General features: G+C 47.8%; 1 pseudogene across 1 annotated transcript; it reads left to right on the top strand.

Annotated features, from left to right (window-relative positions):
* Window positions 1–15,080: 15,080 nt before the first annotated feature.
* On the top strand, window positions 15,081–15,647 carry LOC309960645 (large ribosomal subunit protein eL21-like; annotated as a pseudogene). Its single transcript has one exon. The product of its transcript is annotated as a large ribosomal subunit protein eL21-like (transcript).
* Window positions 15,648–23,508: the final 7,861 nt, after the last annotated feature.

The raw sequence follows: 23,508 nt of genomic DNA, 5'->3' as shown, positions 1-23,508 counted from the left end.
TCTAAACACTCGTGCGCAGGTTTTTGTGTGCACGTAAGTTTTCAACTGCTTTGGGTGAATACCAGTGAGCACAGTTGCTGGATTTTATGGTAAGAGTATGTTTAGTTCTGTAAGAAATTGCCAAGTTATCTTCCGAAGTGGCTGCACCGTTTTGCATTCCCACCTGAAAAGAATGGGCGTTCCTGTGGCTCCGCATCCTTCCCAGCATTTGGTGTCAATGTTCTGGATTTTGACCGTTCTCATTGGTATGTAGGGGTATTCACTGTTGTTTTAATTTGCGTTTCTCTGATAGTGACATGATATGATGTGGAGCATCTTTTCGTATGCTTGTTTTCCATCCGCATATCTTCTTTGGTGAAGTGTCTGTTAAGGTCTTTAATCCATTTTTTGGATTGGGTTGTTTGTTTTCTTATTTTTTTAAGTGTTTTTTTTTATTAATTAATTTATTTATTGGCTGCATTGGGTCTTCGTCGCTGTGCCTGGGCTTTCTCTAGTTGAGGTGAGCGGGGGCTACTCTTCATTGCGGTGCACAGGCTTCTCATTGCGGTGCACAGGCTTCTCATTGCGGTGCACAGGCTTCTCATTGCAGTGGCTTCTCTTGTTGCGGAGCACAGGCTCTAGGCGTGTGGGCTTCAGTAGTTGTAGCACGTGGGCTCAGTAGTTGTGGTTCGCGGGCTCTAGAGCACAGGTTTAGTAGTTTTGGCGCACGGGTTCCGTTGCTCCGCGGCATGTGGGATCTTCCCGGACCAGCTCGAATCCGTGTCCCTTGCATTAGCAGGCGGATTCTTAACCACTGCGCCACCAGGGAAGTCCCTGTTTTCTTATTGTTGAGTTTTAAGAGTTCTTTATAAATTTTGCATAGTAGTATTTTTCACACGTGCCCTTGCAAGTATTTTCTTGCAGACTGTGACTCGTCTCATTCAGTGTCTTTCATAGAGTAGTTTTAAAATTTAATGGGTTTCAGCTTATCAATTATTTCTCTCATGGAGCATCCCTTTGGTATCATATCTAAAAAGTCATCATTATATATTTGGTTTAATATTTTAAAAGGTATCTTATTTACAAAAGCAGCAGGAGAAATATGAAATTGGGGCTGTCCTGGACAATCAGAGATGAGGTGCCCGGGACAGGCATCAGATGATGTCACCAGCATCAGTCCATCACTTCCCAGGAGCCCGATTTCCATTGGTGGGCCCTGGATCTCCACAGAAGTTGACACTACCTGGCTTTAGGAAGAGAACATGTGATCTAGCTAATCAGTGGACCCAGGCCTTGGCCACAGTGATTGGTTCAGTGTTGGGCAAATGGCCAAAGCCAGTGCAAGCAAAGTGAAGTTCAGGGCTCTAATTTAGAAATCGGGGACAAAGGCATTCTCTTTTTCTCACAGGCAGTATGGCTTATCTCTATGAGGAATGAAGGTGCTACAGCCATTTCTGCTACCTGGAAGGTAGCCATCCTCAAAACATTCCACACACAGAAGAGATCAGCGCTGAGAAAATGTTAGAAAACAGAAAGGAGCCCTAATAAGATTCAGATCCTCTGGAACCAATTGTGCCTGGTGACTGTTCTCAATCTGGACTTCGGGGTTACATGATCCAATAAATTTACTCTATCAGTTGGGGTCTAGTCAGGAAAAGAGAAACCACACCAGATATTTCAAAACACAGGGACTTAATAAAAAAATTTGTTACCCAAGTGGGACATTAAAGAGAGGATGCTGAGGTAACCCAGAGATTAATAACGCCTGAGGTCAGCGGAAAAAAGGGTGGAAGGGTGGTTACCAGAGCTTAGGACCTTGGAAGGGGGTCTCATGAAACTGGTGCTGGCTCCTGGGGGGAAGCTGCATTGCTCACGCTCAGTTCCTTGAAGTTCTCAGACCATTGAGGAGAGGGAAAGATTGGATAGGTGCTCACATCCCCAAGGAGGTACGAAAGGTTGCTTTGATGCCCAGAGCACATGGCCCAGTGGATGAGGGGCTTCCAGGCCCCTCCCCAGGCCATGGCTGATGGTAGGCTCTGGTCCCTCTACAGGGACATGGTGAGGGAGCTCTGGGAGTGTCAAAAGGAGCTGGGAAGTGGAGCCCACTGTCTACTCTTGCTGGAGAGACACTACCAGGAACTGAAAGACAGAAATGAAGTCATTCTTTCCTCTCACCTCCCACTATTCCTCTAGCGCGTCCTATTGGCAGAACCTCACCAGGTGGATTGCAGGGTACCATTCCAGCATCACAAAGCAAAAGGGTGAGCTGAAGGATGAGAGAAGAAAGGTAAAAAGCAGACATGATGGTACAGCCAATTCGAATTGGGCTTTCTGTTACTTGCATCCTATTGGTAGACCTGATTATCGTGATTCCCATAATTCTAACCTTAACCTATTCTTCCTTGGACTATAATCTGGAAATCATTTTGGTAATCCTGAATTCTATGGTTTACTTTTAAATCCTCTATGGATTGCTGATGTGTTCCTGTTCATTTTCTCTGATGAGAAGACCCAGCATGGGGAGGTCAGATACCAGGTTCACTCCAAGCTGCCCACCTCCCTTTTGGAAAAGCTCCTGGTGGATGGAAACTTTGGGATCCATTGCAAGAAGAAAATCTGGGGCTTCTTTTGGGGGTGGGAATTGGACTAGGGTGTTTTTGCCTGCAAGAAACAGAAACCCTGCCTCAAGTGACTTAACCATAAGAAAATATATCATCTCACATATCCGGAACTCCAGGTGTAGGCAGCTTCGAGGAAGGTTAATTCATCAGCTCAACTATATCATTGAGGACACAGGTTCTTTTTCTCTTTTCTATCTTGATCCTCAGCTTGGTTCTTTGGATAACGCCCCAACATGGTTACAACAGCTGCCTCAATTCCAACCATGATATCCAGTTAACGTCCAGCAGGAGAAGAGCACCGTCTTTTTTGTGTGTCTCTTTTTCAGATCAAGGGAGCCTTTGCCAGAAGCCTCCGACTGGAGTTCCTGTCACAGGCTAGAACTGGGTCACCTGCCCACACCTAAACTTATTACCAGCAAGGGGACTAGGGACACTATGATTGGCTCAGAGCAACTAGAGTTCACTCTGGAGCTGGGGATACGGTATCTATATCAGTCAGGGTTCAATCTAGAAGCACTAGAACCACCTTTCAGGGGTTCCATGTAAACATGGGATTGAATTTGTTGCAGGGATTGGAACTTCTGCAGTTGTGAGAGCTCCAACCCATCTCTATGGGCTGTAGTCTGCATCTGACGTGCAGCTTCAAAGTCCACAGGGCAGGAAGTGGGGGAGGGAAGACGGATGTATTGTGGGAGAGGGCAAGGACAAGCTGGACCCCGCAAGGATGGACTGGAACCCATGTCATGGGTTCTCATGGCCCCCGGCCTGGATGCCCTGCAGGAGAAGCTGGTGCCCTTTGTCGCTGACATCTGGCCAAGGCACTGGAGAAGCCAAAGAGGGAATGAGGCAAAGGTGAAGCCGCTGCAGGCTTGGCCACCACTCTTTGACAATGACAACCCGCCAACCATTTGGGCTTGACATCTGCCTCCAGATCTCAGGCAAAGATCTCTCTCCTGGCCCACCTGGAAGGGGGACTCGGGGGAAGCCAATTTCAGGCTAGCCCAGCGGACACAGTACAAACCACCAGAGTAACTGCCACCAAGGAATGGATCTTGAACAAAATTGAGGTGTTATAAGCAGAGAAGAAGAGGGAACAACTCTGGGTCAGGCAACCAAAAGTGTCTGTGCTCCAAGGGGCATTTTTCAGCTCCTTCATGCTGGGATCCAATGTCAGGAGTGGCGTGAGCGTCAAGTGCACGTGACTGTGGGCTATACCAACACCACATACATAGAAGGATGCCGCCTTTCTCTCTCTCTCTCCCCCTCTCTCTGATTCCAGGCTTATCATGGACCAAGCCCTGGCAGAAAACACTAAAGAAAAATAAACTCATGCCTTCAGCAGTTAGGGCAGCGCCTGCCCTTCCTCTGACTCACCACTGCACTGTTGGCTCACTTCCCCTGCTTGAAACCCACTCTCTCCACTTCCTGTTCTCATTTAGCAAGCATGCATTGAGCACCTACTGCGTGCTGGGTGCAGGAAACACGAGATGAGAAGGAAATGAACCTGAGCTCCCACTCAAGGGGGGTACCTCCCTCCTCTTCCCCAAATCCCTCTCCTTCCAGAAAGCTGCCCAGATGTCTTCCCAAGCACTCCAGCAAAATCCCGCAGCCCCTGCCTGGGTCTCCGCACGGCTGCAAGTCATTATCTACAAGTATGTGTGTATATGGACATGTCATTTTGTTTTTAATGAATGCTTTATTTTTGTTGGTCCCATCTTCCCCCTGGAGCACATAAGAACTTCGAAGGTCGGGTTTCTGTTTCGTTCACTGCTTATAACCATGTGCGATGTGCGGGCCACTGTGCTCAAAAGGGAGAAATCCAACCAGGGTTTCCAAAGACAACAAGTAGCATTTCCAGTGCCTTGGAAGATGCAGAATAGGTTCCTCATACCCACTCTGTGTGGTCCCGACACCCTGATTGAATCAGGTCTGTTGTTAGCAGTCCTATCACTGTCCCATTCCACTGCAGGAAATGAAGGCTCAGGTGGCTGTGAATTCCCTAAGGGCTCACAGCTGGCACGTCACAGAAGCCATGCTCTAGCCTCTCTGGGTCCACACTCAGATTCATGGTGCCACCGACCTTAGTGAGCATGGGGGTGTGTGTGTTGTTCCATATTCACTGGAGGCTTATTCTGTGCGGGGGCACTGAGGCTTTCCATATCCTACTCGTAGGTGTTACAACTGTTCCCACTTTTATAGGGGAAACCGAGGCTTAAATAGTTTATGTAACTTGTAACTGGAAAAAGCTGAAGCTCAGATCTAGGTCTTTCGAATAACAAAATGCGTATATTGAACTGCTATGCCATCCTGCCGTAACTGTGATTCAAAATGATGATTCAACTTCCAGAATTCACTTTTCTGCGCTTACGTAACCAGGCTCTGGAGTTAGAACACCAGGGTTAAAATCCCAACTCTGCAGCTCTGGGCAAGGTGCTTCATCTCTCTAGGCCCGTTCCTTCCTCTGTACCATGAAAATTAAGCAAACAAACAAAAAAGTAGTATCAACCTCATAGGTTTGTTTGAGGATTACATGAAAGAAAAAAGATACACGTGTGCTTTCCACTATCTCTGGCATGAGGCGAGTGAACAATAAACGTTAGCTTTTATTCTTATAACTGCAATAATTTTTACTACTGGCCTTGTCCAATCAGTCTGGCCAGCAGCTTCCCTAGCAAAACCATCTTCGTCAGGGCATCGTTCACACTGAAAAGCCTGAATTCCGAGGAGCCCTGGATTCCCCCAGAAGCTCGTACTAGAACCATCCCCGCGGCTGCTTAGGGAAGCCTGTGCATGCAGCCGGCCTGCAACACCCAGGCCTTACTGATGTCCTGTCTTAGCCGGCCCGCTCAGCTGCTGCACACATGCTCCATAAATGGGAGTCATTAGCGACAAGCCCCATAAACACCCCCTCCTGGCCACGCTGTGCGCGCGTGCTGGCTGTGTGGCAACCGCTCGGTTAAGCCCATCAGTGCAGATATGAAACAGCTATCAGCGTGTGTACAGACCAGCGTGCCCTAAAGAGAGCCTTCTAGGGGCCAAGCGGGGGTGGCTTCTCCTGGCTGCTTGAACAAACTCTGCTCTTACTCATCTCCCAGTAAAGGACCAGTTAGTGCAGATGAATCATCACAGGGATCTGGCTCAGACTTCTCCATGGGGGTGTTGGAAAGGGCTGATTTTCTCTGCATTTAATAAAACTTCTTTATTAGTTTCCCCATCCCCCAGGTTAATTAAGGGAGCAGATTCGCTGCAAAGGGGCTGACGGTCTTGGGTTTGTCAAGCTGAACCGATTCTGTTGCAGGCACATACAAACGCTTTGTGCACGTCCAAGTGGCGGAGGCGAAAAACGTGGGAGGCCGGGAGCTGTGTCAAAACACAATCTTGTTCGCTCTCAGTAGGTTCTGGGTTCTGGTGGAGCCTGGACTATGAAAAGAGCCACAGCGTGCGTGAAGCTTATGCTAAATTGGGGTGGAGGAAGGGACAGTGGAAGTAGGAGGAAGCTGGGTGTCTCCATGAAAGGATGCAGAAGGCGAATGCATCAGAGAACTGAAGGTTAATAGCCCCGATGCAACCCTGTGGACCAGACCTTTCCTAAGAAGAAGGTGGAATTAGATACATTTAGCAAGCGTTTCCTTAGTTAGGTACAACGATGGCCTCAGAAGCTCTGGAGATCTCTCTGAGCCTTAGTTTCCCATTTGCAAAATGGGAAATAGGGATACAAAAGCAGGTCTTGGAGACAGCAGGGGTTACACATGGGGCCCGGCACAAAGAAAGACACAGTCATTGTTCCTCCCTCCCCTGAGTGCCCATGAGGGTGTTTCAGGGGGAAAATGCCCCCAGTGCAGAGTGGTGAGGGGCCTTTGGGGAAACCATGGCTTAGCAGGCAACCAGTTCTAAGCTTGAGGCCACCGACGTCCAGTCCCCACTACTCCCTGGTTCTCTGCCAAAGGGAGTGGGAAGGAGAGGGGGAATTCGAAGTTCACAGGAGCAGAAAGAGGAAGAGAAAGAGAGGGGGCGAGCACAAGGCGGAACAGACAGGAGGCAACTGGCCAGCTGGGGAGAAGAGGCGGGCAGCGGCCAGGAGGGTCTGCAGAACAGCTTCCCCAGGAGCAGGGGCCACGGGGCCTGTGGGTCCCACCCAGCCACCGAGGGAAGGGATGGCGGGGAGGGCCACTGTTGGTTCTCCCGAGGCTCGGGGAGATTTCAGGCTCTTGCTGCCTGTCACTTACATGGCCGTGGGCACCAGCCCCACTGGCACCTCCCAGAACCCCAGGCAGACACCACTAACTGAGGCTGGGTCGCTGTCCCAGAGCTGGAGCTTTTCTATCTCAGGCCTTTGTCACCATGCAGCTCCCTGCTTATTCTTGATCTCTTCTCAGGAGTCCAGCTGGTGGGTGAGAGAGGGAAACGAGGTGAAGGGCATCCAGGAGGAAAGCAGGTGCTACAGAGAGAGAAATGGGAGTGGGGAGGGGAGGGCCTCCATCTTCACTTTGCCAACTTCAGAGCCAAGAGGCTAACGGCAGATACATCAGACATGGCGCCCTAGATGAACTCAGATACTGGGGACAGTCCAACAACAGGGAGCTGCACAGTAACTGGCTAAGGCACAGGCCCCAGTCCCTGAGTCCTGCCCACCAAACCGCCCACAGCACTTCGCCTGGCCCCATGGGCGGCCACCAGGGCGGCGCCGAGGCTAGCGAAGCCCCACCTCTCTGCCCCTTCCTCCTCCTGCCCATATTCAGAAAGCTTCCCAGGCTGACAGGGACCCAAACCAGAATGCTGTCTCTCTCTGCAGAGGGAACTCCTTATATGGCCTCGATCCCCTTTAAGGACCGTCGGTATTTCTCTGTCTGGACGCCACACGGCTCTAGTGTTCAGGCAAGAACCTTCTTTGCAAATTCTTGACAACACTGTTTTTTAAATTTTTACACCTCCTGCTCCCTTTATATTTCAGCACGCTGAAATGTGTCTAAAAGGATTTGTCGTTCTTCCTGGGCCTTTATTCCTTTGCTCTTTCCGTCTACCCTGCTGCCCTGGTTGGTCCTGTGTTAAATGTTAATAACTTTAGAAACAACTCTAAGGAGTCGCGGGGAAGTGCTAGGCTGTTACCTCCTGAATATGCAGATGGAATTTCCCCCTCCCTGCAAACCCCTGACATTTCTAAAGTTTGTTTCATTCCCTTCGTCACACCACTCACCCCTCTGGCTTTATGTCTTGTTTATTATCCCTTTAAATTACATACCCCCATAAGAGAGAGAGGGAAAGTTCCACAAGGAGAACAAAGAAAGTTAAGGCCTTTTAAAGTACATTTATGGAGGCTTTTCATGAACTTCACAAACGGAGTAAAAAACAAGTGTGAAAGGATTTTTCAAGAAAGGAACATGCTTTTGCAATTTGCTGGAAGTTTTCCCTTGCGTTCCAGAAAAGCAGCCTCCCCATTACTCACGAGGGAAGCACGCAGGCCAGGGGGGAAGGGGAATCAGGGAATAAAAACAGGCCTTCCCCCCCGTCCATGTGCAAGCAGCACTTAATAATCAAATTGAAAAAACACACAAATGAAATTAAAACGTTTTCCAAATGGGCTGCAGCCCTGAGGCCAGACTTCATGGGGCCATGGCCAGCGAATTTGTATCTTTGCCTTAATTGGGCTCCAGGCAAAGCGGCTGTTAGAAAAGCCAGATTCTGGTGTCAGCGGGAGGGGAGGACACGACCAGTAGAGGCAGAGAGGCTGCTGGGGAACAGCAGCCCAGCCTCTCTGTGTTCTCGTCTCCCGGGGGCGTCACTCATCACCTGGGACTCAGTTTCTAAGCCTGCTCAGACCTCTCCCCTATGGCAGGAACCCTCGCTTGGCCCTGCATCTGCACCAGCTCACTCACTTCCTTGCTCATTCACTCCCTCAGTCCCAACAGCATACAGCTTTGTCGCCAATCTTAAAGCAAAAACAGAAAAAAAACCCAAAAGCCAAAAATGTCTCTTGACCCCCTTCCCCTCTGGCTGCGACCCCATCCCCTGTTCAGCTGTCCGTACTCGCTGTGTCCAGTCACTCCCTTCCCAGTCTCTCCTGAGCCCCGGCAGGTCTGCTGTTTGCCTCCGTCACTCTGCCAAAGCTGGTCAAGGTCAGTGGTCCCTCGGTCTGTAAGTGATAAACCCAGGTCTCAGGCCTCGTCTTTGACCCACCAGTAGTAGGGGTCCAGCACCTCCTGCTGGAGAAGACACTGTGCTCGCTTGGCTTCACCCCACTACTTTCTCTGGGTTTTCCTCCACCCTGGCAAGTGCTTCAGAGCCGCCTTGGCGGGTCCGTCCTTTTTCCTGCCCTCTTACATCGGGGCACCCGGTGTGCACTCCTTGGACCTTCTCTTTATGTTCATTCCCTTGGTGACCTCATTCAGTCTCCTGGTTTTGAAATTATCTAATATGCTGATGACTCCTGCATTTTAATCTCCTTTTCCCAGCTTCTCTCCTGAATTTCAGACTTGTGTACCCAGCTGCCTACTCAACATCTCCACTTGGGTATCAAATAGATAGTTTAAACTTAATATGCGGAAAATCGATTCAAGTCCAAAATCTTTACAACGAGCCTACACATTCTACCACTCTTACGACTTTTTCACCTTCCTCTAGCAACACTGGCTCCTTGCTGTTCCTCGAAAAGGCCAAGCAGGGGACTTCCGCGGTGGTCCAGTGGTAAAGAATCTGCCTTCCAATGCAGGGGATGTGGGTTCGATCCCTGGTCAGGGAACTAAGATCCCACAGGCCATGGGGCAACTAAGCCCGCGCGCCACAACTACTGAGCTTGCGTGCCTCAGCGAGGGAGCCTGTGTGCCGCAAACTACAGAGCCCATGTGCCCTGGAGCCCACGTACCACAATTAGAGAGAAGCCCCTGCACCACAACGAAAGATCCCTCAGGCCTCAACGAAGACCCTGCGTGCCACTACTAAGACCCAATGCAGCCAAAAAAAAAAAAAAAAAAAGGCATGAAAGTAGCTAGTACATAACAAGTATTCAATAAAATGTACAACTGTAAAAAATTTTAAAAGGTCAGGCAGGGCTCCGCTCTGGGGCCTTTGCATTGACTGTTTCCTCTCCTTTGGAAGACTCTAATTCCAGATATTCACACAGCTAACTTTAGAGTTTTTAAAAAAGTTTTCCTGAACCACGATCCAATCAAATGCATGGTTTTTGTTGAGTCTCTTTAGGCTCTTTTAATCTAGAACTTCCTCAACAATTAAAAATAATGATATTGATTTTTTTAAAGAAACCATCTCGAGGGCTTCCCTGGTGGCACAGTGGTTGAGAGTCCGCCTGCCGATGCAGGGGACACGGGTTCGTGCCCCGGTCCGGGAAGATCCCACATGCCGCGGAGCAACTGGGCCCGTGAGCCATGGCCGCTGAGCCTGCACGTCCGGAGCCTGTGCTCCGCAATGGGAGAGGCCACAACAGTGAGAGGCCCGCGTACCGCAAAAAAAAAAAGAAAAAGAAACCATCTCGAGCATCTTATTGAGAGTCACATGGTCTGCAGCGGCCTGGCCATCTCCACTTCATGTCATTTAACTTGTTCTTCTATCCCCTGTATTGCCTGGAAACATGGCCTCTTTTCTGTCCTTCTAGCGCTATTTCTCTTGATAGCATCTGACATTCCTTCCTGTTGCCTTGAGCTCTCTGCTGGTTCCCTGCCTATGTCACTGGCAGCTCCTTCTCAGCCAGCCTCCTTTCAAGTTACTTATCCTTCCTCATTCATGTGGCCACCTGAAATGTCAATGTTTCCCCAAGGTTTTGTTCCCAGCCACCATTATTCTCATTATGTGTAAATTCGTTTACTTACATTTCTCCATCTACTCTCTTTATACTAATGGTCCCAAAGTTATGGCTCAAACTATCTGCTAGAATCTCCAGTTGGATGGTATTCATTCTTCCACTCTCTTTCTCTCTCCTAAGCTGTCTTTCTAGAACCAACTATGTGACAGGCGTTGCGGATGAAGTTAAGAACAAGGCACATGTACTCCCTGCCCTCATGGAACTCACTATCTATGAGAGAAGATAGACTGTAAAGAAATAGACTGGAGAGTGGGCAGGGGCAATGCATGCGAGGTACGGAAGGTCACATTGAGGACTTTGGACTATAGCTAAGAGGACAGAGAAGTCCCTGATCAGATCTCTTCAGTTTGCCCTCAAGACAGTCACTCTGACTACAATGCAGAAAACAGGAACAAAAGCAGATGGGTATGCACAGGTAGGTAGGGAACAGGTAAGAGTTGATGATGCCATCTCAAACTCAGCATAGCCCAGGTCTTTTCTTAAGACCTGCACTAGTTTTTCTTATCCAACCACCCAATTATCTAGGCTTGAAGCCAAGAGCCACTGCCTTAATTCAGAGTCTCACAGTTACTGCAGTGGTCTCCTAGGTGACCTGTCTCCCTCTACTTCATCTTCACTGTGGAGGGTATGGGTTTTTCTTCACCTCTTCCCCCTCTTCCCACCTACTTTCTGGAGTTGTTGCATCCAAGGGAATTGAACATTGCTGTAATGCAACTCAAGGAGACCCTGTATGCCACACATAGGTGCTGAGACTCTGCTAGCCAATTTACTTGTATACTACGAGACACACCTGGCACGTTCTTTAAGGCATCCCAATGTCAGAACAGACTTCCATCTTAAAATTTTATTCCTCCTCCTCCACCTGCAAGACCTCAAGTCCCCTCTATCCCCTGACAAGACATTGGGCTGGTGAAGTGGATAGTGGCTGACACCTAAGGAGGGGCACATAGTGGAGTGAGTGGGAAGGGCGGGAAGAGGAAGCTAAAAGCAAAGGGGCTCAAAAGGAGTTGAGATAGGACCCAAGGAAGAACTTCTTAGGTACTCTTTGAGGGCTGGAGGGTGACTGTGGGGTTTCCCCAATATTTTAAATGTTAATATGACATGGAGAGGAGTTAAGTTATCCAAGGAGCCCACTCAAAACTCCTCAACACACTCTGGACCAGAATTGGGCTGGTCTATAGCCCTTGAACTTTATTTGGAAGTGAATGAACTTTCTTCAAAGGTGGATACACACATGTTTGCATGTGCTTCCCTGGTTAGGGAGGCAGTGTGTCCTTACGCTCCCTTTCTCACAGGTGAGCAGATGTGTAGATTCCTCCAGCATGGAGACAAAAGGCTAAGGAAATGAACGAACAGATGAAGAAGTGAATGCCATGCACTGTGATGTGTTGGACACATCATCACTCAACACAGGTGCGATGCTGTCTCCTTTCTGAGAGTCAAGATCATAGGCAAGGAATAGGCCAAGAGTGCACACTAGGATATTTGGGAAGGAGAGGTAGAGCTGACGGGGAGGGGGTAGAGCCAGGAAAAGGGGAAGTGGAGGGTGGCTGGAGAGCTAAGAGCTGTCGTTTAGGTTTCCCATGGCTCTCCTACGACTACTATATTCTTTGCTGATGGGAGAAGAGTAGTTCTTCAAAGAGCTGAGAAAATGCTTTTTAATTCTGAAGTTGAGAGCTCCCTTCAACTCTTCCCAGGTCCTCAGCCTTGAGCACAAGTGAAAAGGTATGAGTTGCAAGGTTGAAGGTGTAAAGGAAAGTTCAGCTGATTTGAGCCTTCCCATCAGGGCCATGTAGGTAGATGAGTTATAGGGTCAAAGGAGGTTGCATTTCAGAGTGTTTATACATGGTGTGTCACCTCCTCAGAGACCCCAAGGACGTGAGGACCCTGTGGCAGCCGGAAAGTCCTTCTAAGGTCAGATCTTTATGTTGGATTTTTCCTGGAGCAAATGGACACTACAAGTCAACAGTGACTAATATTTCTTGAGTATCCACAGAAGTTGGGCCTGAAGAACCCAGAGGCAGTCCTTAAAATATTTGTTCTTAAATATTTATGTAGCTCTGACAGTGGGCTGTGCATGATATATGGAGGAGAAAGGTGAGCAATGTAAGCTCCCTTTTTACTAAAGTATAGTTTAGTAAGGCAAGGAAGACAATGACACAAAAATATTGTGATTCAACGAAGGAAGAACTATAAGAGAGCATAGTCTCTGTGGCTGAGGGAGTGTCGAGGAGTGCATGGCCAACTCTTCTTGATTAAACCAGGAAAGGAACTTTTGAAATGGGTGTTGATGGATGAATATGAGTTCTCCAGAAAGAGGTGCAGAAGATGCCTCTGGGCTGACTCTCTAGACCAAAGGAACATGTAACATTAAAAGACATGGGGAGGGCTTCCCTGGTGGCGCAGTGGTTGAGAGTCCGCCTGCCGATGCAAGGGACACGGGTTCGTGCCCCGGTCCGGAAAGATCCCACATGCCGCGGAGCGGCTGGGCCCGTGAGCCATGGCCGCTGAGCCTGCGCGTCCGGAGCCTGTGCTCCGCAACGGGAGAGGCCACAACAGTGAGAGGCCCGCGTACCGCAAAAAAAAAAAAAAAAAAGACATGGGGAGAACAAGAACTGGAAGCAGGGACTTGAACAGATATTTGTACACCAATGCTCAGAGCAGCATTACTCAAAATTGCTAAAAGATGGACACAACCCAATGTCCACTGATAATGAATGAATAAACAGAATGTGGCATATACATACAATGGAATATTTTCAGCCTTAAGAAGGAACGAAATTCTGACACATGTTACAACATGGATGAAACTTGAAGACATTATGCTAAGTGAAAAAAGCCAGACACAAAAAGACAAATACTGTAGGATTCCATTTATATAAAGTACCTAGAGTAGTCAAATTCATAGAGTCAGAAAGTAGAATGGTGGTTGCCAGGGGCTGCAGGAAGGGAGAATGGGGATTTGTTGTTTAAGAGGTTCAGAGTTTCAGTTTGTGATGATGGAAAAGTTCTGGAGATGGATGGTGGTGATGTTTGCACAACAATATGAATGTACGTAATGTTACTAAACTGTACACCTAAAAATGGCTAAAATGGTAAATTTCATGATATGTCTATTTTATCACAATTTTTAAAAATTAACAAGAAAAAGGATGTGGGGAGAGAGATAACTGAGATGTTTCTGGAGAATGGTGAACGCATAGGTATGACCAAAACTTTAGGTGTGGGTTAGAGACTGACCAGCTAAATTTAGTCCAGTTAATGAAGTTTTGTACCTAAGGAGGTGGGACTTTACATCAGGTGTAATGGAAAGTTAACAGAGGTTTGAAGCAGGCAAGAACCAAGGTATTTTAGGAAAGTTTTAGCTTTCAGAAGTTGAAAACGCTCTGAAGAGGTGAAAGGCTAAGGAAGAGGCTCCCACAGTAGCCTCTGTATCAGATTTGATGAGAGCTGGAACTTGCCATGGAGATGAGGAGGTGGGAGCATCAAGAGATGAAGCTGAATTGACAGGGACATATGTCTATAGAATTAAGTGTGAAGTTGAGGGATCATGGGAAGCTGAGGATGCATCCGAGCCTTCTGGCTTGGGGGACCGAGTGGACAGTGGGAACAACCACTAACTTAAGGATTTCAGGGAGAAGAGTGTGTTTTGTGGGGAAGAATACACATTTGATTTAAGACCTGTATAAGTTTAAAATGCACTTGTATTTAGTGCCATGTGATTATGTAAGGTCTTTGGTCTCCGTTTCTTTCACTGTGCTGTTCTTGTCTCTAAAGCTAGAGTTTTAAGCACACAGATCTGGTGCATTCATTCATTAATTCATTTGTTCATTCATTCATTCAAGAAGCATTGATTGAGCACATTTGCATTGATTATTCATTTATTCAACCTTCACCTCTGTTCTGGCCCAATACCAAGAATAAGCAGTAAATCCGGGCATGGAATACAGTTATTCTGCCATTAGGTTTTTTCCACTGTACAATAGCTTCCTCTTACTAAAGAAAGCAAGCAAGGTATACAACAGGCCCTCTCTATGCTCAGATCTCATTTAAATTTTCCCAATAACCCTATGAGACAAGTACTGTTATAATTTTTCAGGGAGGGAACGATTATAAAGGGACAATAGGAGATATGGGGGATGATGGATATTTTCATTGTGATTGCAATAATCGTTTAACTGGTATATATATATATATATATATATATACATACACACAAGTCAAAACTTACCAAATTATACACTTTAAATTTGTAAAGCTCATTGCATGATAATTATACCACAATAAAGCTGTTTTATAGAATTTTTGGTCAATAACTACAAAGTAACTTTCGATAAGGTGTCATTTGCTGAGAAGTCAATAATTTAGTTATAAATGACAAACAAAAAACCTGTCCCTCTGTGTTTCTACCCCTTAGACCTCTGTTTCTCATTTTTTTGGTAGCCAGGTTTCCCCCGGTACTTTCTTCTCCAGAATGGCTTTGGTTCAAATAGAGCTGAGTTTTTTGTTTGTTTGTTTCAGGTGTAATTTACAGAGGTCAAATTTACCCTTTTCAGTGTACAGTCCTGTGTGTTTTGACAAACACATACATGTGTATAACCACCACCACAATCAAGATAGAAAGCAGCCTTTCGGCCGGAACTGCCATCTTCCCATAATTCACCAAAATGACCAACACAAAGGGAAAGAGGAGGGGCACCCGCTACATGTTCTCTAGGCCTCTTAGAAAACATGGAGTTGTTCCTTTGGCCACATACATGTGAATCTACAAAAAAGGTGATATTGTAGATATCAAGGGAATGGGCACTATTCAAAAAGGAATGCCCCACAAATGTCACCATGGCAAAACTGGAAGAGTCTACAGTGTTACCCAGCATGCTGTTGGCATCATTGTAAACAAACAGGGTAAGGGCAAGATTCTTGCCAAGAGTATTAATGTGCGTATCGAGCATATTAAGCACTCTGACAGCTGAGACAGCTTCCTGAAACGGGTGAAGGAAAATGATCAGAAAAAGAAGGAAGCTAAAGAGAAAGGTACCTGGGTTCAACTGAAGTGCCAGCCTGCTCCACCCAGAGAAGCACACCTCGTGAGAACCAATGGAAAGGAGCCTGAACTGCTGGAGCCCATTCCCTATGAATTCATGGCATGATGGGGGTAAAGAAAATTAAAAGACCTGAACTGTTAAAAAAAATATATAGAAAGCATTTCCGTCCTCCCCCAGATTCCCTTGTGCCCCTTAGACGTCAATCCCCTTTCCTCAACCCCAGCTCCTGGCAGCCTCTGATGTATTCTTTTTCCCTACAGTTTTGCCTTTTCCAAAATGTCGTATAAATGGAATTATGCCGTGGGGAGCCCTTGGAGTCTGCTTCTGTCACTTTGCACAGGCTTTCTCCAACCTCAACACTGTTGACACTGGGGCCAGATCACACTTTGCTGCGGGGCTGTCCTGCGCACTGTAGGATGTTTAGTAGCGTCCCTGGCCTCCACCCACTAGATGCCAACAGCATCTCCCTCCTAGACTGTCACAAACAAAAATGTCTTCAGATATTGCCAGATGTCCCCTGGGGGTCAAAATCACCCCTGGTTGAGGACCTCTGACTTAGAATAATGCATTTGAGATCACATGTGGTGTTGTATGTAAGTTTCCATCCTTTTTACTTAGATCATCGTAACTACTACCACATACTGTTTGTACAAAATAGGACCATGCAGAAGGAACTGGAAAGAACCGAACACAGACCCAAACCACGGTTGGAATAGGCCTCTCTGGGATGAGGAATGAGCTGGTATGGAGATAGAAGTTTCATTTTCCTCTGAAAGCATTTTTTTCTTCCAGACAGAGACTTGAAATATGGTAGTCAACTGCTCTCAATCCAAATGGGAGGTTTCACCTAAAATATCTACCGTTACCGAACTTCCCAGAACGTAGCCACACTCAGGAGCGGACAACTGAAAAGACGGCAGGAGTGACTGTGAGGGCCGGTGCCCTGACCCACGGGCAGGATGGGCAAATCTCTCCATCTCTTGGAATCTCACGTATCAAACAAGGATGATGGCCAGTAGGACGGTTAGCGCTGCAATGAGGAAGTGCTGGGAAGTGAAGAAAGCAAGCAAGTTCCCTCTTCTCCAAGTGGCTGGGCGGGCACACCATCTCACCACTCTGGTTTCCACTGTTTGCTTGTTGGCTCACTTGTGCATACTTTATGCTGTCTGTCCGCTAACAGCCTGTACCCACTTAATTGCCTGTGACCACACATCTGCTATGGTGGTGAGCGGCCGTCAATGCACTTAAGGGGTGGGAAGGGCTTTCGGCAGGGAAATGCTCTCCAAAATTCTGGAGCAGGGACTGGAGAGCAAAAAATGCCCTGTGCTTGGCCAGACATAGAGCCTTTGAGATCTGTGCTGAGTGGATGGGGGCACTGAGGTTTCTGTTTGGAAGAAAAACACTTCTAGGGAAAGCACGAGTGGAATCGGCCTTTGCATTTCTCAAGAACACTGTTTATAATAATAGCAATCCCATGATTTTGCAAAGCTGCATTTGTTGACTGAGTTAAGTAAATAAATGAACAAATTTCGTATACAGCTGTCCCAAGGCAAAAGTGGGAAACAGATAAAGCTGGTCATGGGTGCTTCCAGATCCTATGTTCAGCTCTTTTTTTTTTTTGCTTTTTAATAAATTCAACAAATATTTAATGAGCAACTCCTAGGCTCCAGGCGCTGTGCTGTGAGGTAAGAAGTGGTATATGTTTAAAGTCATCACATTGTACACTTTAAATCTATTACAATTTTATTTGTCAATCATATCTTGGTAAAGCTGGAGAAAACAGTGTGAGAATGATAAAACACAGCCTTCACCCTCAAGTAGCTCACTGTTGTGTCCTGTGACAGCTGGGAACAGCTGGATTACTGTGTGATGCACAAACAATGGAAGCAGAGAGGTGGCCTGTGCTCTTCACCATCACGCTCTGCTTTCTCATGGCGCGTGGGTGAGACTGTTTCTCAGATGCTAGATCCCAGATGAATTCATTCGACAAATATTATGTGTCGGACACTGTTCTTGGCACTGGGTGGATAGCAGTGGACAGAAAAGGATTAAAAAAATCTCTGTCCTCAGGGGTCTCATGGGGTGAGGCCCACAGTACAAAAGTAATTAGGTAAATGATAGAGCAGATTTTACAGAGAAACATAAGGCAAGCAAGAGAAACAGGCAGTGCCGGGGACTAGGCTGCACTTTTCACTGGGGTAGTCAGGGAAGGCCTCGTATTTGAACAAACACCAGAAAGAGTTGAAAGGGCAGATATCTCTGGAAAGAACATTCCAAGCAGAGAAATTAGCAAGTTCAAAGGTCCTGGGGTAGAAGCATAGCATTTGAGGGCTAGTCGACAGCAAGGCCAATGTAAGCATAGAGTAAGCTGGGAGGAAAGCAGGAGACAAGGTCCAGGTGCAGAGGTCCACGTGTGGAGGGCTGAGGGTTATGGTGAAGACTTTGGTTTCTACTCTGCGTTGTGATAGTATGTGCTATAGTTTGAACATTTGTGTCCACCCCTGCCTGCCCCCCGCCCCCAGTCTTCAGATCCATATTGCTGCTAAGATTCTACAGGGTTGGCCTGCCTGGGCTGAGTCTCACGTTGACATCACCCAAACTCCCAGCTACGACACAGCTTTGCATGCCCATGGAAAATTCCTTTCCCAAGGCTGTGGCCAGTGCCAAAGTTTGTGTTCTCAACCACAATGCTAAATGGCCTCCAGATCCTGGGCTATATCACCTCCAGGGTCAATCCTCCAGCACGCTCATCTTACAACAACAGCAGTCCTTGGAAGACCATACAGGAGCATAAAATAGCACACTGGTTGCGATGATTTTTAGATGAACTCAATCTTGGCACCGCTCAACATGAAGTGGCACTCTTTGGTCCTCAAAGGTACTAGGAACCTTGGAAATAAATAACCACTTGTTCCAGTCTCTTAGGGAAAATAAAACATGGTGCCAAGACAAGAATAAAATGTCATTTATATATGTTGAGAGGCAACATGGTAGGAGAAGGGCATGGGCTTTGGTGTTAGATGGACCTGACTCACCATCCTGACCTTATTGCTTATTTGCTGTGCAAGCTGGGGACAGAGACAAAAACTCTGTGTCCAGCAATTTTCTTACTTGGAAATGAAAACAGGGCCTCCTTGCAGGGTTGTCACATGAGTAAAGAAATGAAGTATAGGGTGTATGACACATTAACGCTGGACGCGCAGGCTCAGCGGCCATGGCTCACGGGCCCAGCCGCTTCGCGGCACGTGGGATCTTCCCGGACCGGGGCACAAACCCGCGTCCCCTGCATCGGCAGGCGGACTCTCAACCACTGTGCCACCAGGGAAGCCCAAAGATACTTCTATTATTCCTTGAGCACCCTTGCAGAGGCTGGGGTAGTACAGGGTGAGCAGCGCCGTGCGTGTGTGTGCAGGTGTGTGTGCGCGGGTGTAGTCCCGGCCTGAACCTATCTGAATTCATCCAGGTAAGACTGGCTGTGTCTGGTAAAGAAGTGGGTGAACTTCCAGGAGTGGGTTTGTGGGAAGATATTTGGGTAGAAGGAGAATAAGGGCACAGTTTTGTCAGGTGTTCCTAAGTGGGGACGGGAGAGTCAGCCTTGGACATTGTTGCCTGACCTGGTCCCAGAGATGTGAGTTTGAGGAGGGGCTGCCGGAAGACACCAGTTGAGTTATATTTATGAGATTCTAAGCCCCCCTGCTGTTGCTCATCCCCAGGGTGCCTCATGGACCCTTGTTTGGCTCTCTCCTGCTTCATCATGAGTATAACCCATTCCATTCGCTGTGGAAACTAAAAGCGTCGTGTCTGTTTTCCTGCTTAGAGTCTATAGCTACACCGCCATCTTTCCCATAGGCTGGGGAAGGCTAAGGAATCTCAAGTTGTATCTACTTGGATATATATGTAAATATGGAGGAAGAGGATGTTATAAAATTTTATGAGATGCTAAAAATGACCCTCACTTGAGTTATTCGATTCTTACTAAGACAAGCGTCTCCCTACTCCAACATCCCCAGGAAATAGCAGGCTTGCCCCAAAAACCCAACAAGATCATTCTCTGGTCTTTCTTCCCTCAGCTTGAGCTCATCTGGACTCTGACTCACACGGTTTGCATCCCACTGAGGTTAGGGTGTTCGATTCCATTTCAGATTTACTTCCTTCTTGAGGGTAGACAGTTACAGTAATGGCTCCCAATGGAGCCAGGGGTCCCTCCCTGTATCCACACCCTGGTGTCGTCTCCTCCCACATGGACTCAGAGCTTGGCCATGCGACTTGCTTTTGCTAATGGGACAGCAAATGTAACACAAGCGGAGACTGGAAAGTGATTGTGAGTTGAGTCTTTCTCTCTCTCCTGCTGCTTTTGGAACCTAGCCACCGTGTGGAGAAGCCAAGGTTGGTTTCTGGAGACATGCAGCCCAGCTAAGAGGCCGCATCCATGCCTAGATAAGTGAGGAAGGCCATCTTAGACTACCCAACCCCATTATGAGCTGCCAGATGGTAGCAGCCAGATGACCCCAGGTGAGATGACTAGAAGAACCACACTGCTGAGCCTAACCAAACTGCTGACCTCCAGAACCATGCATAAATAACATGGTGGTTGTTTCCAACCACTGAGTTTGGGGATGGAATGTTACTCAGCAAAGGCTAAGTCACACAATTTTCTTTCTGCCTTTTGTACTTTTCTACCAACTTACTAGCACTTTCATTCTGTCCACCACTCCTTCCGGAAGACAGTGCCTTCTGCCCCTCACAGGCACCTCAGCTGGACCTTTCACCAAAGGGAAACTCGTCCTGCACCCAGAAGCATGGGTTCCGTCAGCAAAGGTCCAATGGCTGTCGCTGTACTGCTTCCCCTTAAGAGTTAAGCTCTGACTTCACTGCATGCAAAGTTTCCTCTAAATTTTTTCTTTTTGGAAAAAAAATGTGGTTTTGCTTCCAAATGATGTTCCAAATGTATCTGGCTCACCAAGGAGTAATCCGTCAGCTGGAAAACGCAGCGATGCTGCTATTTTAGTATGGCACCAGGCCTCTGGCTTCTTGCTTCTGCCAGGGCTGCCGATGCTTCTTTATGGAAAACTAAATCAACCGCCTGAGATCCAGAGACTTGTCCCAAAGGGGTATTTCAGAAAGGAGAGGCCCTCTGCCTTCTTTCCATTCTGCCTCTTTCTACCCAACTCCTAGCTCCTTCAGGCAAAATGGGTCTTCTTCCCTTGGGGCAACCGAACTTCTAAACTGCTTAAGTGGAGGCCCATCTGTTGTCCCTGACCCTTTGGCTTCTCCCCACACTCACCCTAATTGTTCTCTGATGAAGGCTAAACGTAAGCCTGTGTAACACTCCAAAAATGCACGGCTGGCCGAACCCAACATTACCAAGAGAGACAGCTATGAGAAAACAATATGCCTGTTTGCTCGACCTCCCTTTCTGCAGGCAGACTAATTCTGGAAACTTTCCCACCCTCCGAGGGCAGAGGTGCTTTGCTAATCCTGCCAAGTGTCAAAATGCACGGCGTTTGAACAGCTTCGTCAGGCTAGTGCTGTTGAGCAGACTGTCCCCTGGTAGAAACTCCTGTGTATTCCGTGCAGAAAGCATCTGCCCTGGACCCAGTAAAGGGCACAGTTTAAGGAGGGGTCACTTCTTATGGAACTAGTTGCCTTTTCTCAGGCACTGCTCTTCCCTGAAAGAGATTAGCTGGGCAAAGGTCACTGAGGAGAAGCAGCGGCTCAGAGGTCACCTCAGGTACTGGGAATGACTCATCGACCACAGAGAAAGGGACTGGGGCTTGGAGTGAGACCAGTAGGATCCGGGCCCAGCCTAGTGGTCTAAATGTCAGCTGTGACCCGGGAAATGCACTCGGGATCCAAGCTTCCTAGGCCTCACTAATCTGGGTCAGAGAAGGCTCACGATGACAGTAAGGGATCTGGCCCCCCTTGCTTCTCTCCCTCCACCCAAAAGGTCCAGGAGCGTTCCCTTCTGTCTCACGTCTTCAGGGGAGCTTTCCTTGCCCCCCACTCCCAGCCTGAGCATCCCTGGAATCTGCTTATCTATCTCTCCCTCCTTTGTGCCCCTGCTGTGTCCTGGACATTTTCCTGTAGAGAACTTCTACACTTGATTACGTTTACTTGTTTTCAGGATTTGCTCCTTCTAATGGACTCATGCCTCCTGCAGAGAGGGGATGTGTTGTATTTACTCCATATTCCCAGCTGCCAGCCCAACGCGGCACTCAGCACTGAGGGGATGAGAGTGGTCCTTCGCATTTTCCATTGAACTCAGAGAAGCCGGCCCACCCGAGGTCACCCAGCAGCCGAGCGCCTGAGCCTGGATTTAGACCCAGGTTTGTCCTAATCTAAAACCTGTGCTCTTACGGTGCTCCACTGGCCTCCCCAGGCAGTAGTCCCTGCCCGCCCCCCCACCATGAGCACCCTTACACGCACACAGTGGTCACAGGAGAGCATGGGCAGAATTACAGCTTGTCGGAGATGAAAATGATTTAAGACACCATGGAAACCAACTCAATTATTTAACACACGAGGAAACTGAGATTAAAGAAATTAAATTATTTGTGTGAGTTGATACGCTTTGGACCTACTTTAAAATTTGGTCTAGGGCTATTCCTGTCAATAATCATGTTCCATTTAATTTAACCCAGAGCCCCGTGGAAGATACATGACTGAGTGACAGACAGTTCCTGCCTTCGGAGAGATTTCAGTGTAGTTGGGAGAGAAATAGAAACTTAGCTATAAATACAGGGCAGGACACGAGGGGTTCGAAGCGGTTCAGGCCCTCAGAGGAGGCAGAACTCTCGCACTGACTTAGCAGAGTCAGGAAAGACTTCGCACAGGAAATGATATTGAGATGAGCCTTGGCAAAGGGCTAGATGATGGACGGCTAGGGCAGGGGGCCCAGCACGTGCAATGGCACAGAGATGGGAAAGTGCATCCTGTGCACCTGAGGAATGGTAACATGCAAATGGTAAGTCTGCCGAGCTCTGGGCTTTACCTACAGGTGCAGGATGGTAGGTGAGGCTGCAGGGGGAACTGGGGCATGCTTCTGGGTGATGAGGGCAGATAGGAAACTAAAGCACCTCCAGCTGGTATCTGGGAGGAGAGCTGCTGCTGACAAGCCCTTTGGGGAAGTGAGCAGAAGGGACAGAGACCTGGGGGTTTAACAGGACAGTAAGAGCAAGAGAAAAGCTAAGTAATTGGGACCCAATGAGAGCAGAGTTCTTTAGGCTACAAGAGAGGGGAAGAGGGATACCATTTTAAGGCACTAACATGGCGTTTCTCTTCTGTTTCCCACTCTCCCGGTTTCACCCTAGATATCCTTTCGCTTATAGGAGGAGGGAGGACTGTGTGTGCAGTAAGGAGGGGGGGAGGGGGAGGGGGGGAGAGGACGTAGGGGTGGGGAGGAAATCTGTGTGCAGATTCTTACTGATTACAGAAGGAATTCCCGAGAGAGACCCAGGTACTGGGTCTTTGGTCATTCAGAATAGGATTATGCAGAAAGTTCCAGGCTTAAGAACCAGACCATTATCTCAAGAAGGGATTTTCCAGATTCTTCTTCCTCTCTTAGTACATCAGGAGAAAGCCTACTACATATAAGATAGATAACCACCAAGGACCTACTGTATAGCGCAGGGGATTCTATTCAGTATTCTGTGATAACCTATAGGAGAAAATGATCTAAAAAAGAATGAAGATATGTATATGTATAGCTGAAAGGAAAGAGAGAAAGCCTGAAGCTTGGAGTTCTCCCATATACACAGTAAGATGCCAACGCCAGTCATTTAGGCCTCGTGGGAGTCAGAAAGGAGGGGACAGAAGTATTAGAAGAGCCCATCCTTTCTCTCTACCTGAGAATCTTAAAAAAAAGAGGAGGAAGTAAACAGACTGAGAAGACCCAGGCCATCAGCAGAAACGCCCTGCCTGTCCCCACCTCTGGGCCTACAGAGGGAGGGTGTTAGAGAAGTTAGTGTCACCCTTGGGACCTTGGGAGGAAGCCACTGCATATGCCGCCCCATTAGAACCCAGGGAACAGTCACAGAAAAGGAGCGCTGCA

This window comes from Leucopleurus acutus (assembly GCF_964270905.1).
Source record: "Leucopleurus acutus genome assembly, chromosome: 4".
NCBI lineage: Eukaryota > Metazoa > Chordata > Mammalia > Artiodactyla > Delphinidae > Leucopleurus > Leucopleurus acutus.
Note: the sequence above shows the minus strand (reverse complement) of the source record. Positions and strands in the feature narration are given on the sequence as shown.